Source organism: Bombus bifarius, unplaced genomic scaffold (genome assembly GCF_011952205.1).
Source record: "Bombus bifarius isolate JDL3187 unplaced genomic scaffold, Bbif_JDL3187 scf7180000008046, whole genome shotgun sequence".
Lineage (NCBI taxonomy): Eukaryota > Metazoa > Arthropoda > Insecta > Hymenoptera > Apidae > Bombus > Bombus bifarius.
In genome coordinates, this window is record NW_022884412.1 from 731,275 (window position 1) to 743,967 (window position 12,693).

Here is a 12,693-nt window from a genome sequence, read left to right on the forward strand (position 1 = left end):
GCAACAGGTCGCGAATTCAGTAGCAAGAAAATCGGGCTGGGTCGTTAAATTAATATCATCGTCTACAAAATGGCTGCATTCATATTTAAAATTACATATACAAAAGTAAATGCAGTTGCAATCGTTACGATTATTAACAAGCACAGTCGACGATGATCGTGAATGGACTTTTCGTTTTCATCCGTTCATAATAAATCAAACAGGTTTTATGATGGCATTTGATTTACGAGAGATTCAAAGAGCGAGGGGGAAGTTATCATTCAACGTTATATCTGTAAAATGTTTTTCATAGAAACTTTTTTCGTCGTGGGTAGACATTAAGTACATGCGATTGGGAATTCGAGCGACGAGTTGACTCGACTTCTACGATTAACGATGATAACAAATATAGATCGTTGGAAGATCTGTCATACCGATGTTTCTACGAGTGCAACTGGTCGCGAATTTCGCTCTAAGAATGCCATAAACTCGTTAAACTATTATTCGGTCCATACTACAGTCCTGTGCACAGAGAATTGTGACAAGGCAAGTAGCAAAAGAGAACCGCCTGAAGTTGAAAATGCGTTAGAGCTTGCTAAACTGATTACCGTGTTGCTATCGTAAATGACATTCCACTCAATTCTGCAATACTCGCGCTATATGCTTCTTCTATAACGGTTACGGTTTTTCAGAGTATCGAAAATGGCTTGCGAATTAAGATCTTAGAGAGCTACATAACAGTGCACCACAAGCAGGTAAAAAGTTTCTTCGTGTCTGTCATCCATCGTTACGGTAGCTCGTAAAGTTATTTGGATTTTCCACAGAAAGCATTTATGTATATGTTATATGTGTTATATAAAACATTTGAAAGTTTCGAGTCTCATTAGAGTGCTAATTGAAATTTCATGCTTCGTATGACACATATTAATGCGTTTATGAAAAGTGTGAAAAAATTATCTAAAATTCCACGAAAGTGTTCAGCTGCTTTTGTGTATTTTCGTTAATACAGAAGATTATTCGTTCATCTATGCCATCAGTCGCGACGTAATGATCTGCTGCTGTATTTTTCAAGGAAAAGAGTGTAGAAGGATGTAAGATATGAAGAAAATTTAACCCTTGAACTGTAGAGGCGGGTATTTCATGCCCAAGTTATTTTGATCGAGTTGAGTTTCTCTCAAGGGAGCAGATAGGAAACCTCTCCAGTCCCTTGCCTAAAAAAAAATTATTTGATAAATGTTTTATGATAACCCTAATTCAAAACATTTGAAGGTATCATACGAACTTTTTGGGATTTTTACAAGTTTTACTCAATGAAAAATGCATCGGACACGAAAGTCGGAGTTAGAGTTATAGTTAGAGTATCGTAAAAACGTTTATACTGCAAGGGTGAACTTTTGATATTTTGAATTTTCCACAAACGGAAGTCGTTTATTAGGAATCTTTCGTATCCCGGATGTTCGATCACCGCAAAATAAATTTGGTGATCTGAAACTCGAGGCTGCAAGCTATTATCAAGTTGTCCAACGTGTTACGCGTAGTTTGCTATGCTGATATGCTTACTGGGACCATTATTTCTACGATACGAGTGCGTGGAACCCCGATATAAGAGGCCGCGGTACGATGTACTCGTGAAATAAATGTTTTACTCCGAGAAACCTCGTAATTGCAGAAAGACGAAAGCCCTATATGACTTCCTCTTTCACAAACTTTAAGTCGTTTCAAATAAAACAAACTATTTGTCATATTAGATTCTGGTTACGCCGAATGCATATTACGTGTTCAGAATTGTGGATCGTAATTGCCGAAATAAATATGTAGGGACGTTTTCATTACACGCAGAGATGATAAAATAGAGAAATTTCTGTATTTATTTAACATGTGATTTACAAGATGTTTATAGATAACAATTTCATGTATTTCTCATGTGTTTCACTACTCTTCTAGTCTCATTTCTTGCCACGTGACATTTCTTTTCTTTTATTTCAGGAATGTTGCTGCGCACATACTCACACACCCACACACCGCACAACACTACACATATTTCAATGGAATGCTTCACGATTTTGCGGTCATCTTTGTACAGGGGCCACGCTACACTTCACTGCATCGTTCTAATTTTAACGCTTTACCGACCGATAGTCTATGAATCGGCCTTTTGTCGTCGACACTTACCGACCGATAGCCTACGTATAGTTAATCGGTTGCCATAGCGATAAACATTTTTTTTCATTATATGAGCAGTAATTTGTTATTTAGTACTAAGATACCTTGCTCAGTTGCGTGTCAGTTGCGTTGCTTTGTAAGCTCCCACAGTTCTATACCAATTTGAAAAACTTACCTTTCGCGATGAACGAAAAGAATGGTATTGGAGAGTCTAAACCGAAACAGAGCCGGCGCCAGGGAGTATCTGCGCCTGAGCTGCCGGTTAAGAATACGTATGCTGTTGAACCGCTAGTAAAGTGTTAATACATGTATTACCGAAGAAAGTATATTAGGTACGTTTTGTTTGCCGTATACAACGCAACGTACTTTGCGACAACTAGTGAGGAAGCAAATATCTTGTAGGCCACCTAACGACGTGTCGATGCACTACAAACGCAAGAGCACTTATTTAGTACATTAAAGAGCTACATAATGGTGCACCACAAGCAGGTAAAAAGTTCCTTTATGTCTCTCATCCCCTTATTAGCATACCTTGCCTTTTGAGTAGTACTTAACAGCACCATCTAATTCATGTTTTCTACCTGTATAGGTTATATTCGTTTCATGTTATTCGCCATGATTACCATATTACCTTTTGTGCGCTAATAACGTGTAAATGAAGCAATATCGCATATATTGTGATAATACAATAGTAAAAAATTGATTAAAACAACATAGTAGAATAGTTCAATCTTTTTCATGGAATTACAAATAATTGAAATCGTTTATTTCGCTAAAATTTTCCAAAGCAAAACTTTTCAAATCAATCTTTAGCAATAGCATACTAAGGAATCATGAATCCAAAGAATATAGTAAAACATTTTATTTGTTCTTCGTTTTCTATTTTGAAGCGACGTTTTGAGGTTGAAGATTCTCAAAAATTATAAGGATACGAATCGGTATGTTAAAAAGAGCATCTGATAATGGCATATTTATTTTAACGGAAAACAACAATTGATATCTGACACTGGCGTATCAAAAACGAAGACTATATTTTCTGTCCGTATATTGTTAACACTTTACCGACCGATAGCCGATTAATCAGTTTTTTGTCGTCGACGCTTACCGATCGATAGCTTCTTAATCGGCTTTTTGTCGCCGACAATCTTTCTCATTATTTGAGCAGTAATTTGTTATTTAGTACTAAGGTACCTTGCTCAGTTGCGTCAGTTGCGTTGCTTTGTAAGCTCCCACAGTTTTATACCAGTTTGAAAAACTTACCGTTCACGATGAACGAAAAGAATGGTATTGGAGAGTCTAAACCGAAACAGAGCCGGCGCTAGGGAGAATCTGCGCCTGAGTTGCCGGTCGGACGTGCGTATGCTGTTGAACCGCTAGCGGCCAGTAAAGTGTATCATTCAAAGTGTATCATCTCAAAATCTTTGTCTTCTAAAATACATGATTAAATGAGCATTTTGTTGCAAATATTCTGGATTTATATAATCTGCATATTTCCTAATCCAAGTTGTCCAAATTATACGTTCACCATTTTTAGACCAATATTTCTCCCATGCTATATCTATTATACTCTTAGTTTTAGAATACATAGAATAGTATGGATAGTCACACGAGCTATGGTCACAGTTGTACTTAAGTTGAACATCTTCCTTATAAGTTTGTGTATCATTCAAAGAAACATTTTTAAATATATTATGTATCTAAAAATCCTTGTCTTCTAAAATACATGATTAAATGAGCATTTTGTTGCAAATATTCTGGATTTATATAATCTGCATATTTCCTAATCCAAGTCAGTAAAGTGTCAACACTGTTGTAAAACATCGCGAGGACAAAAAAGGTGTGAAGCAAGACAAATGAAATACATCATTTAGTTCAAAAAATGTGAACGAATGAATAGTAGAGTGAGCCTCTATAGTGGCACGTCGTAATATAAGATGACATCCACGAAAGTCATTATAGTAGGCGCATCGTACCTAAGAAGCTAATTATTTTTTAGTTTTGAAACGCTAATATCTATGTGGTAATTTAATCTTAAAATGTAACTTACACTTAAATATACGTTTATGTCTTTTTAAGAAAGTACGTCGAAAAAGATTAATCTCTTTTTAAAAAATTAACTCTACACGCATTTTGACGATTCTCTCAAAATACAAAATATCTCTTTACGAATCAAAAAATAGATAATCCCATAAAATTTGCTTCGACGATAAATACGAAGAAACCCCAATGTAAGGAGTATTTCTCCTAACTCGAAAAATTCTGATATATGAAAATTCCTGTATGGAACCGGATAAGCAACGCTTTGAAACAACCGCACTCCATACGTCCACGTTACAAATCCAATTTCACAGAAGTCGCGGCATAACGCATATTGAAATGTTTCCTTCATAGCGCATATACACGCTCGCACTTGCACACACTCGCGAATCTGGACGAGCAACAGGTCGCGTACGTCTTTCGAAAGTCTAAGTCGGTAAGAATTCCATGGAAACGCAAAACTATTACTCTCGAAATTTATACGTGCTAGCATAAGTTAGGCGGCAGCACGGCTGCCGAGAGGTTGAAGTTTCTATTACGTTACGTGACAATTTTTGGCGCGATTTGCCTAATGCTTCGCTATTTCTTGTTAGCACGAATGTGTAATATATGTGAGAATCGTTATGCGTCTCGGACTATGCACTTTTAACTAATTGTGAAATAGCTATTTAATAATTCCCAGTTATAGAACGCTTTTAGGAAATGAAAATAATAGACTTAATGAAATTATTTCACGGATACAAGAGCTGCAAGAAGGTACGCGGTGGCGTTCCAACTTGCGATTCGCTTTCGCAGTTTGAAAACTCTTAGTGACTTTTGGTGGCTATGGCGCGGCAATTCCAAGTAGAATATAAAGCACCTGGATACCGATTCATTTGCATTCCACGGGGCGCGATGCGAGCGCATCGAGGAGGACACAGCCGGGTCGAGGCGTTATTCGTGGCGAAAGGAGCCGAATCACGGCAAAAGCAAGATATAAAAGCAGGTCGAAGAAAAATATAGCTCGCAACGACGAAGGACTGGTATTTCTCGCAGTTTCCGTGCAAAAATGTTTCGAGATATGAATTATGCCGCAGGCAGAAATTCTTTTCTGAATGAATTATAGGGAGATGGTCGAAACTGCATGGGAAAATGAAAGGATGATTTCGAAGAAAAGACGGAAAACGAACTGTTCGGTGATAATTGGTGAAATCTTTCCCAAGTTCGAACTACATATATCCATGCTAAGTGGAGGTTGAACATTTAAATGGACTTATACTTTTTCGTCGAAGAGTTTCCCCAAGTTTTCTCGTTGGATTTTTATTATCCGAGTTCTTAAGTCAGTTTTAAGAAAGATGATATTGAGGTAAGATCAAGCGAAAATGTTTGAAATAGGGGAAGCAAACGTTTAAACGAGATAAAAGCAGAATTAGCTTTTTCATTTTCTTGAATGATATGAACTTGCAGATGCGAGTGTACGCTATTATTCGTAGGTATTACGACATTTATGGAAAGCGAAACAAAGCTATAAGAGTGTTAGGAAGTCGTTACAGCCTTGAAACATTATTACGTCGATTGAAATCTTTGACCGGAAGAACGTATATAACGACGAAATATTATTTCGTACCTTTTATCTCCTTTCCAAGTATCGTAAAATCCCTAAATTTCCACTGGAACAAGTTCGAAACGCCTCGACTGTCGTTCCCGCTATTATTCTGTTCTCCGATTTTTAATTCGTCACCGAAGTTGCATTCGATGGTAATACAAACTCTCATGCCGCGCCGGTGCGATCCGCGCTATGACATCTCACCATCGAATACAAAAATTTTGTCAAAATTTCTCATTTCACTCCGCACTGTTTCCTGTGGGGTTCTCCGCCCCTCCATTATTTTTGGCGTAGCAATCACGCGATACATCGAGCGTAGTTTGTCACACGCTCAGGAGCCGGCCACCGGTGGCCGCGCATTTAACACACAGAAACATTTGACGGAGATTGCCGGTCCTCCATCCCTCCAGGATAGCGCCACTGACAGGCAGACAGAGCGGAGATGAAAGGGAATGGAGAGGAGTGGAAGGAGAGGAGGGTCGAGAGGGTGCAGTCGCGCGGACGAGGGCACGGAGGACTCGCTTCGTCGACCGCAACTAAAACGCAGCCTCGACAGAGAGTTCAGTTGCCAACCGGTAATGGAATTCCTCTGTTTCCCGGAACAATGATACGCTACGTCGCGGTATGAACTACGCATAATATAGCACCAGCCCGTGATCCTGAATCGCATATACGTGGCGGTCGAGTGCGACAGAAAAGGACGAGGATCCGCTACGTGCGCGCTCTCTGGAATATTAAATTCAAAAATCCTTACGATCGAAACGTAGCTGGATCTATTGTTTGTGGGTGAAAAGCTGGATAGCGGAAGAGACGCAACCGTCGCTCATTAGAACGTAATAGAACCCCTTTCTCGAGGAATATATTGTATGACATCCTTGAGCGATACTCATTATGATCAACTGACCTGGTTAGAGAGGAATTGTTTCGCGACTACCTCGTAGGTATTAAGGAGAACCTGAAACATCGCTTGTGCTCGTTCAATCTGTACATTGCTCGCGTTATTTGGTTGCTCGCCGTTGCTTCTTCTCCTTCAACATCGCACCATTATAGTTTAGTAGAACGTGAAAATCGCAGGTTGGCAAGGTTTCGAATGGTATCGCTAGAATCATCGACCAACGGTTCTCCGGTCATAGACGGTGACTGGTAGCTCTAACTTTTAGAGTGGTATTCGCGGTATCCTGCTTATCTGGCTCGTGTAAATAAAATTCGACGGGGAAAAAGTTTTTCTCTTCTCCGCCACCCCCTAGCGAACACTGACCGGGCAGGTTGGCTTCATTACACGTCACGTCGAACGAGAGTTTCGAAATAATGCTGGCCGGGTTGCCGGGTAAGGGGTCGCGGGGAAAGCAACGGCCGCTATTGTTGCCGCATCTTCCGCGTGGTGGAGCAGACGAAATAACTTTCATAAAAAATTTATCAGTATGGCATAAACGCGGAGTATTTCTGTTTTATTCGATATACGCTTTCTGGTCTCGTGATTTTTAAAAAGTATTCGCCTCCCAACCGAGATATACACTTGTGGAAGCGCGTTTGCATCGCAAGCATCGCGCGCCTGTTCATCTACAAGGATTTTCATAGAGCGTGTTATTTCGCCGTGACGAAATATTGCTTTTCAGCAAATTTCTAGCATCGACGCGAACACTTGATTACTTTTCGAATTCCTGACTACCTGATAAATCGAGTTGCCATGAAAAAGACAAATTACCTTAGATAATAAACAACGATGAAAGCACGTGAATATCGAGTTTGCGGCGTACGTGACTTCCGTTTTTAATAAAATACGATCGGTTGATGGCGATGCGTGAGGGGACGGATAAGATAATAACACGACGAGGAAGAGAACTGAGCACTGAGTACTAAGCACTGAGCACGCATCGCCAACCCCTAGAGAATTTTCCTCCCGATGGCATACACGTGCGTGTGTATACGCATCGCGAGTGAAGACCTGTGACACAGAGATAAGTTCGATGGGCTGGCAATATTGACCTTTCGACCCTCTGTCGTGTAAACTCGAGCGAACTTATCGCCACTTCTTATCGAAACGATTCACCCAGGCAGCAGATGGAACTTTATATTAACACCACGAGATACATATTTGTCTGGTCGCATAAGCGAAACGATCAAATGATCTCGTTTAATAACGTTCGCAATTTTTACGCGATAGGCGAAGTTGGAATGGTAGATATGTTATTCAAGAACTCGATTCGCAAATTGGAAACACAAAAAATTTCTATGAATTGAAAAAATGGTAATTTATTATAGCGTTATAGATACTTCGATTCTTTCAAACTTTTTAAAATTATAATTAACACTTTATAAAATTATAGAATCTAACGATGGAGAATTCTTGGAATTCCCATTCATACTTAGAATATTTAATGAGATATCCTCTGATCGTTAATAAGTAACTTATTATCTTTTAAATCATTCAAATTATTTACTACGAGAGGGCTACAAGGAAGGTATCTCGAACGAGGTTAGCGAATTCGGTAGGATATTGAGTGGCGGCGAGTCCAATTCGACTGCGTTTAGATTTCCTCGGAAATCGGCAAGTATCGACGAGTATGGAAGGTCGATACCTTCCTTTGACGACTCCAAAGCACTTGAGCTTTCACCGGGTCACTCGCGAGACAGAATGACCGACATGGGGACAAGGCCTATGCACTCGATTGTACAGGGATAAATCAAATGATGACGCGTGACTGATCGCCAAGAGAGGATCGTCGTTGTCCGCATCTGCTGTCGACGCTGCAACCTACGACAAGTGCATTATTCGTGGTAATCGCTCTTCCTAAATTTCACGTGTGTGAACCGAATTCGAAAGTGGCCTACGGATAAGAAGTTATATAACGTTTTAATAGATCAAGCATGAGTTTTCAATTCCATGCATCTGTGTCAAACTTAATAATTTAAGCACAAAATCGCCAGAGTTCTTCTCTCTTCCAAAACTTTACACACTCGGTCTACTTGCCTATAACGTGCTTCACTAGCTGTCACTTTCGACCTGACGCGTTCATTGTGTCGCTTCGAGCAATCGACATGTAGCGCGTTGCTAGCTAACAAAGGGAAGCCGAACCTGCGAATGAAATCACCGCATAACCGGATGGCAAAATCTCATTACACGTTGCGCTGTTTGTGCAATTTCGATGCTACGTATCGATCAATCGATGCGCATCAGTTCGCAATCTAAACGCGAGTCCGCTTATTTTTGTGTTCGACGTATTTGAAAAACGATACGACAACTCCGCTGAACCGTACGACTCTTCTCTACTTTTTTTTTTTAAATAATTAATATCTTTTGCAATGAATTTCTATATAACTATATATCAAAGAAATCTATATACATATTTAAAGTTCGTTTAACTCGCACTTCTTTCGTTCTATATCGTTCGTACTTTGCCATCCGATATAACAAACAACGAACTGCGATAAATATCGTTTATACCTATTCCTGTTACATCGAAGCGTAAACTAACTTTATATGGAGACTCTGCGATCGTGAACGAATGTGTATTCAGTTGTAGAGCCGATTACGCGACACGAGACTATGTTATCGGTATGTTACACGTCAAATTAACGAAGTGCAGCGGATTTTTGCGTTCAGAACACGGTTTACTATTACGGATATTTATTTCTATGTACACTGAATATTTACGACTGTCACAGATTTTGCTTCGTTAGGTTAAAAAAGATTTATTGGGAAATTGATAGCGATTTGAAGGATTACTTCAATGCTGAAAACTATTTCTGACGCTAACATATTTATAACGTGTTATTCTAAACAACATAAACTTGTTTTTCAAATTTACTCGTAGCTAGACGTATCGCTCTACGACAACTTTTTACAGCTCGAAAATCCATACGCCCGGCCACGTAGCATTATTAATTCGAAAGAATATCTAGCGGAACGTAGAATGCTTGCAGAATTCTTTATGTTCAAAGGAATGCTGTCATTAATAAACGGAATTACCTCTTATCCGAGTAAATTGCGCCGTACGCTCCGCGTCGCACTGTTCGTCGATTATTTTCTTTCCGGTGAAGTATCTTTTAAGGTACGTGCAGTCGTATCCTTTATTTATCCTGGCAGTGAATCAAATATCGAGAGCTTATAAACGTTTTTGAAAATATGGTTCGTTGCGTGATCGATAGACTGAGAATGTTTATGCATTTATGCCATGTCTGCCTTCGATATTTTCACCCTGTAAATAGTTTTATAGAAAGACCGGTAGCTTGTAATTTAGATGCAAATTTATTTTTTAATTTATGAGTATCAAGTACTTTTGTTCGTTTTTCCCCGAGCATTATATATTTCTAAAGGCTATTACAGTCTTTCCTGCACATGCTGCACGTTCAAACATATTTATTCCACGAGTTCGCAACTGCTTTTGAATATTCCCGGAGACATCAAGCTGAAAATGTCAAACTAAAATCTAACTGTTATCGTGTATGCACGTTTACATTATTAAATTAACATGGATATTATTCATTTATCGAAGAGCGAATAACAAATGTCTAAAAAGGAATCATCCGGGTAATAAAATATAACAAGTTACTGAATAATTCAGCTGACTTTTACGTGAAGCATACTAAATGATAGCGAAGTATAGGGAATAATAATAGCGATAATAAACAATGTTAACAGTATTTTCTTATTTTCTCAAAAAAAGCAAAAGCGGGAAATTCATCAATTTACCATAACTATTCCCTGCATGAAAGTGGTAAACCTCGATGGTCTCGTTGCACACGGTTTCGCTTCGTTCGCCCCAATACATTTAACCGTCGCTCTCTCTGGTTGCGTTCGGAGACGGCAAAAAAGGGGACGAAAAGGAGAAAAGAAAAGAAAGAAGAAGAAGAAAAAAGAAAAGAGGCACGAACAAAGGGTAGAACAGGGGTCGCTAGGTGGAAACGAAAGAAAAGGATAAGAAACGAGGGGCGAGGGGATGATGAAACAGGAGACATTCTCACATCACTCACACGAGAATACCTTAGTGACTCAATCCTGGTCGAAAGAGCGTGGTCGGACAGAAGAATGGTTTCCAGGGGTTGGTGATAGGGTAGCCTAGTGATTCGAGGGAGGCTGCCGTTCTCCTTGGTTTCCAAGAATTTCAATAATCACTTTTATTTCTATTACTTACTGCCGCGATGAAAATTTCTCCTCGCTGCGAGAAACGACCATCGAGAAGGAAACTCCCACAAGTTGGAAAAGAAAACGTTACACCTATATATACGTTTCGTTCTTCAGCGATGCACCGTCGTAAACATTTTGCTAGCCTTTCCGTTGTAGCGGCATGCCTGCTCACTAACCAACGACACCGGTTCAGTCGAGATTTTTTTACGACGGTGGTTCTGTGAACAATGAACGGCTTTACGATCGATCAATTCGGTACGCTTGTTCTTTTGTTACGAGGCAAATATCTCACTAGTGTGAAAAAGGAACGATATCTTTAAATTTTAGTTCGTCTTACTATGATTTTCTGTCTATTTGTCCGAAGATTAATATTTTAATTGCTTTGCTATCGTTGTTTTCAACTTTGGCAATGAATTTTTATTAGATCGCATACAATAGGTTTGACAGGCCAACAAAATCGTAGCGAGATTTATGGACGATTCAAAGGCAGTGAAATTCGCTAAATTAGCATTTTATCGAATAATGTATGCATCATTGCTTTCAGCCACTTTTGCCATGCATACGACAACTTTGTCAACCATCGTCTTAGAAACTGCTTTTTTCTTGCTAATGAATTTCTTTACGATACCAATGAAGTATCACGAAACGAGGAATATACAACTGAGGTCAGAAGCAAACGATCAATATCTCTGTTCTTTAAATCTTTTTTTGTGCCACGATTTCCATTCCTTATGAATGAAAAATATAAAATGTAGATTTTATACGTTCGAATCGGACTTTCCTTTGTTCGAGAAGTAGAAGAGAATTGATATATGGTCAGACTGTTGGAAGTAGAACATCGCTTGTACGAAAGGAAACATATTGTCAAATAAACACAGGTTCCTCTGTATCGTCTTTAAATCTATTTAACTTGCGATAAATGTTAGATCGATCATCTATTGCTTATGATCCATTACTTTTCAAAAATTCAATATATTTTCCATGTCAGTGCTACATTGTCACTTTCTTCCATGAATAACGAAAGAAAATCCAACGATGCAAAAAGACGTATTACTATCCTGATGTATCAACGAATGTCTAAAAAAAAGAGGGGAAATATGGAGGAAAAGTAAAAGAGAAGAAAGAAATACCGCTCGAAGCACGTGGAATCAAAACCGATTGGTTCATATCGTAACTAGCCTACGAATTTAGCGACGAGAGCGTCGCTGGACGTTTTCTCTTTAAAATTCACCGATTGCATCGTTCCAACGAGATTTAGGGAGGCGTGGGCGCGCGTGGAAGCAAGCTTTTCACCGGTAGATATACAGGAACGTGCGAAGAAAAGGAACACCCAGTCGATCGAGGAGCAGATCACGGACACGGCAAAGATTATCGCATAAAATTTATTCGATCGGGCGAATGTACGACGCGACGCGGCGATTCTATCGTCTCTAAACTGCCGCTAGAGATACCTTCGATACGCGTGTATCTGCGAGCACATGCACGTTCTTCTTGCACATACCACGACAAATCAATCGAACTGTAACAACTGTCACGGACTGCAACGTAGAAAATGCATTATAATGCGTCGGGCGACGTGAACGCGATTTCAATCGACGAGTACGCGACGGTGCGCGAATTTATGGCGGACCAGGATTGCATTCGCCCGTTTTAAATTGCTTTTCGCAAGAACAACAGACTTGCCACTCACCTACCTATATTCGTATATTCGTATGTTGATCTTTCCTTGTCCGTGTCCATGCTTTTTCCTCTCTTCTTATACATTTACTTCTTTGTCTCATCCTTTATGGGGTACCAATGA

General features: G+C 39.4%; 1 pseudogene; it reads right to left on the reverse strand.

The window, feature by feature from the left end:
- Positions 1–2,018: 2,018 nt before the first annotated feature.
- On the reverse strand, positions 2,019–2,117 carry LOC117207852 (annotated as a pseudogene).
- Between the last annotated feature and the right edge of the window lie 10,576 nt (positions 2,118–12,693).